Source organism: Mobula hypostoma, chromosome 5 (genome assembly GCF_963921235.1).
Source record: "Mobula hypostoma chromosome 5, sMobHyp1.1, whole genome shotgun sequence".
NCBI lineage: Eukaryota > Metazoa > Chordata > Chondrichthyes > Myliobatiformes > Myliobatidae > Mobula > Mobula hypostoma.
In genome coordinates, this window is record NC_086101.1 from 31,824,435 (window position 1) to 31,829,467 (window position 5,033).

At 51.7% G+C, this 5,033-nt stretch overlaps 1 non-coding gene across 1 annotated transcript; it reads left to right on the plus strand.

The window, feature by feature from the left end:
• Positions 1 to 2,976: 2,976 nt before the first annotated feature.
• Positions 2,977 to 3,140, plus strand: LOC134347381 (U1 spliceosomal RNA). Its single transcript, XR_010018137.1, has one exon. It is a non-coding gene; the product is annotated as a U1 spliceosomal RNA (small nuclear RNA).
• The last annotated feature ends 1,893 nt before the right edge of the window (positions 3,141 to 5,033 follow it).

Below are 5,033 nucleotides of genomic sequence, written 5' to 3' on the forward strand. Positions count from 1 at the left end.
GTAGAGAGGTATGGTATTTGGGTTCGTTGTCTGTTCAGAAATCTGATGGCAGAGATGGATCTCCATCCCGGTGAGAGGATTCTGGTCAGTTTGGAGTCAGGGAGTGATGGATCTCCATCCCAGAGTGAGGATTCTGGACAGTTTGGAGTGTGGGAGTGATGAATGTCCATCCTGGAGTGAGGATTCTGGACAGTTTGGAGTGTGGGAGTGATGAATGTCCATCCCGGAGTGAGGATTCTGGACAGTTTGGAGTGTGGGAGTGATGGACGTCCATCCCGGTGAGAGGATTCTGGACAGTTTGGAGTGTGGGAGTGATGAATGTCCATCCCGGTGAGAGGATTCTGGTCAGTTTGGAGTGTGGGAGTGATGAATGTCCATCCCGGTGAGAGGATTCTGGTCAGTTTGGAATGTGGGAGTGATGGATGTCCATCCCGGTGAGAGGATTCTGGACAGTTTGGAGTGTGGGAGTGATGGATGTCTGTGAGGATGCTGGAGAATTTGGTGTGGGAGGTGGCGGATGTACAGAGGGGAGTGTTCACTGAATTGGAGGGTCATAGGGATTCCTGTACAGTAGAGAAACTGAGTGATATTGTACACAGTTCTCTGACAATGGTGACACAGGTAGGGAGAGCAATGGTCTTCGGTCAGGATATTGACGGCTGGAGTTGGGATGTCATGTTACAGTTGAACAAGACGTGGGTGAGGCCAGTTTTGGTCTAATGTGTTGTCATGGTCCAGTCCGTGAAGTCCATATTCCGGTTCACAGTCCGGTCCATCAACCCTTGCTCCAGGTTTTCCTGTCTACCATTTCTGTCCTTGTTTAGCTCTAATTGAGGCAGCTGATTCTCGTTGGGGCTGGCTGCATAAATACCTCCAGAGACCAGGGCATGGCTGCTGGATTGTTCTTGTCCTTACTCCTTGTATCCCTTCCTCTGCCTCCTGTTTCCTCCCTGAAGCCCTGCCTTGTCTTGCCGGTAACTCTCACCTCACCTGAAGTTCTCATCTTGCCTTGCTTTGCCAGCAGCCTTTCCTTGTCTTGCTGTCTGGTCCTGGAGCCACCCTGTACCTAGCTCCCTTCCTGTTCCTTGCCTCCACCCAGGTAAGCCAGGCTGTCTCGCCGTTACCTGGGGTTGGTTCTGTCCCTTCCTGTCCCTTGCCTCTGTCGGGTGGTGATCCACACCCTGCCCAGGAGGAGCCTGCCTAGCCTCAAGCCTCAAGTCTCCTGCCTCCGGCCTCCAGCCTCACCTGTAGATTTCTGCCTCGCCCTTGCCTAGATCTGAGGTTCGAGTCAGAGGCAAGACCCAGGTACTGGGTCCTTGTCCTGTCTCTGGCTCGGAGTCCAAGCCCGGGCTCCTAGCTCCCTTGTTCAGTCCTGTTCCAGGTTCCTGGTTTTCCTGTCCATGTCCTTGCCATCGCCTTGTATCCTAGTCCTGTCCCTAGTACTTCAGTGTCTGTGTCTTGCACTTGGGTCCGTTCCCAGCCACCACCTTATGACATGTATACACATCCGGTCATCCAGGAGTTAAACCAGGAAAGGTGCAGATAAGATTTATTTCCCGAGAATGGTGGTTTCATTTATTAGGAGTGATCGGATGATCTGAGATTGTTTTTCCCCAGAGCAAATGAGACTGAGTGATAACCTTGTTTAGAAAATCACGAGGGCGTAGTGGATGGTGGCAAATTTCCCAAGGCAGTGGAGTCTAAATCTGAGACAATGGTGGATAGGGAGAGGGGATCTCCCACCCACTCTCCTCACTCCAGCCCCAGACTAGGACGGCAGGGTCTGGGCCCGAAACGCCGACGACACTCTTTTCCATAGATGCTGCCTGGCCTGCTGAGTTCCTCCAGCATCTTGTGTGTGTCGCTCCGATTTCCAGCATCTGCAGATTTTTTTTTCAAGTGCACAACCAGTACAGATAACTCACACACAACACACAAAGTGATATTACGATAAATGAACTAAGAAATAACAAGGTGCACACGTTACTGAGCAAACAGTGGAAGACTACTGGCACTTCATGCGCGATGAGACCGAGATGCGGTACGGACCTGCTGGGTAGGTCTTTCGATTGGATTTCAGTCCGTGATATTGCTGCGATGCTGACCCCAGTCGTCATCTGTAAGAAACGTTTCCCGGCAGGTGAGTTTACCTTCATTACGAACAACACAGCCGACCACATTTAGCTCTTTGTACCCTCACTGACTGCTTGGATCACATCGATTCCCACTGCGAGCAGCTGGGAGCACAGCACCGATCCTGCAGCAGGGATAAATCACAGCCTCTTCCCTAATCAGGAGGTGTACGTCTCAAAGCCATGGCAAATGTTCACCATTACCCGTTCCACCTCATAGTTTTTCATCCGGTTTTCTCTGGCACTGCAGTCAAAGCCTGCCCCGATGCTTAACCAGGTTCAACCCCCAGCTTTAGATGGTCACAACAATTTTGCGAGGTTTTGGTCACTTCCCGGTGGGGACTCTGAATTCATTCTTTCCGGTGACCAGAACAGCAACTCATTGAATCTTCAATACACGGAGAAACTCCAAGACCCCGGCTTTTCTCCAGGGTGCCCCAGCCGTGACTGCGAGTTCGCAGTACGAGCCTGGCGGTCTGGGCGAGCAGAACGCGGCCGGGCAGCGAGGCTGAGCGCACAGGAGCCGCGGACACCACTCACACGTCCCGCAGCCGCTGAATAAAACCGCGGAGTGGTGTGACACCTCGTGGTCAGTGTTAAAATTGCAGCTGGGTCGTCAGAGAGGCTATTTCCTTTTATGGAAAATATGCAAAGAAAAAGCGGGTGCGAAATGTCTAAAAGCTGCAGTAATTTACAAGAGACGAATATTAACTGGAGGAGGTACATGCGTGTGTAGTCTTCTGGTTGTGTTGAGGGAATGAAAGAAAATGTTTGAAATTGCTGGTCGTGAGGATGGTAAGGAGTGATGAGCATGATTGGCCGGGGGTGAGGAGACCGGGGTATCATACTTACCTGGCAGAGAACCGTTGGTGATCCGGAAGGCCGAGGTTCCAGGACGAGGCTATCCCATTGCACTCCGGGTGTGCTGACGCCTGCGATGTCCCCAAATGCGGGATACTCGACTGCGGAATTTGTGGTAGTGGGGGACTGCGTTCGCGCTCTCCCTGATCTTCAATTGAAAACTAGAATCCGACTCGTTATCTTCACAACTCCACTTCCTGCGAGTCCCTTTTCCTCACCTACTGGTGTCTGGGCATCGCGGGCCGGTTCCTGTGCCCTGTAATGGCTGGGTTTTAGAATGCCCGGAGGTTGGTGACTCAAAGTTTTTTTGAGGGGATGGTTCCCATCACAAATAATGGCGCGACCGCACCGTCACACCAGGGGACCGGGGAAGGGACTAAACGGGCAGGGAGCAGTGTGTAGGCGATGAGGTAACTGGCGCCCGGAAAGGTGTTTCACGGAATAGACACCTGTGATCGGAGGCACAATGAGCAACTCTGCTCCAGTTCACCAGCTGAATCTTGTCACTGCAGCCTCAGGTGCATGTCCATCTCCCCTATAATGCCTATAGTGCTCCCTCTCTGCACACGATCTGGCACATCTCCCTCAGACCACCTCTTCCTCACTTAAACTCCACGATCATTCATGTCTTTTCAAGGCTGCGGATAGATTTTAAATTTTAGGAGAACCAGACAACATGGGGCCAGGAATTAATGATGGGGAATTCTAAAATGGCAGAGGTTCTACCTTGATCTCACTGGCAGATCGCGGAAAACATCTCAATAATGGAATCTTCATCACGAGAAGCAAGGTATAAGGCAAACTATTTTGGGGCAAAGGTAAGTACCCAGGATATGAGGGTCTGTATCCTGGGCTCCCGAAGCACATCGCTGTAGAGTCAATGATTCACCAAAATTCCCTGGATTCTCCGGAGAGGTCCTAGAGCATTGCAACACCACCATTCAAGGAAGGAGGGAGAGAGAAGTGGGAGCCTGTAGATCAGTTACTGGGAAAATACTGGACCAGCATCAGGACACTTAGAAAAAAGGCAGAATCAATGTGACTTTATGAAAAGGAAATTGTGTTTGAGAACATTTGTCAGACATTTGTGAGGATAGATAGGGGGTCCAATGATATACTGTTTCTGGGTTTCCGGATGCTCAGTATAAAAACTTCCTGCACAAGACATCACAGGGTTAGCGGTGACAGATCATCTTGGAGAGAGCGGTGGGAGTGTAACAGAGGACAGAGAGCCGTGATCAGTTAAACTGGTGAGTGTTCACAGGGGCTGAAACCTCTGATGCTGATGATGTGAATGCAGGGACTGAGTGCATTGTAGCCCGATCTACTGGTGATACACAGATATGTGGGGCAGCACGATGCAAGGGGGGCACGAAGAGGGATATGGAGAGGAGAGGTGAGGTGAATGGGCAAGGTGTTGGCAGGTTGAACGTAAGGAAGGGAAAACCTGAGTTTACTGACTAGCGAGGCGGGAGGTGGGGGTGGGGATGAAAAGACAAGTTTCCATAAACGCCGCCTGGCCTGCTGAGTTCCTCCAGCACTTTGTGTGCGTTGCTCAGTTTTCCAGCATCTGCAGATTTCCTCTTGTCTGGGATTGAACTCTGGCAGGGTGTTTTCCCAGGGTAGGGGTGGGGGTGAAGGAGATCTGGAAATAGTGAGCAGAGTCCCGGAATGATGCCTGTATCATGCGGCTGTGAGGTAGAATTCCTTCCCTCCGCGGGGTGAGGGAGGGGCGACTTTCGAAATCTCACCCCCAGGGAGTGGTGGAGGCAGAGTCGGTCAACACCTTCAAGTTGGAGACTGACAGATATCGAAACTGCATGGCGGTCGAGGGGTCCGGGGAGACCACAGGAAGGTGGTGTGGAGGCCAAGGTCGAATCAGCCAAGACCTTTTTGGAGTGGCAGAGCAGGCAGGAAGGGCCGAATGGTCTGACACTGGCCCACATCCTTGTACAGACAGAACTGGAAAGGCCGAATGGACAGTCCTGGACAATATCGTTGCACAAACAGCCATGGAGGGTCGGGTGATGAATGGGAAGA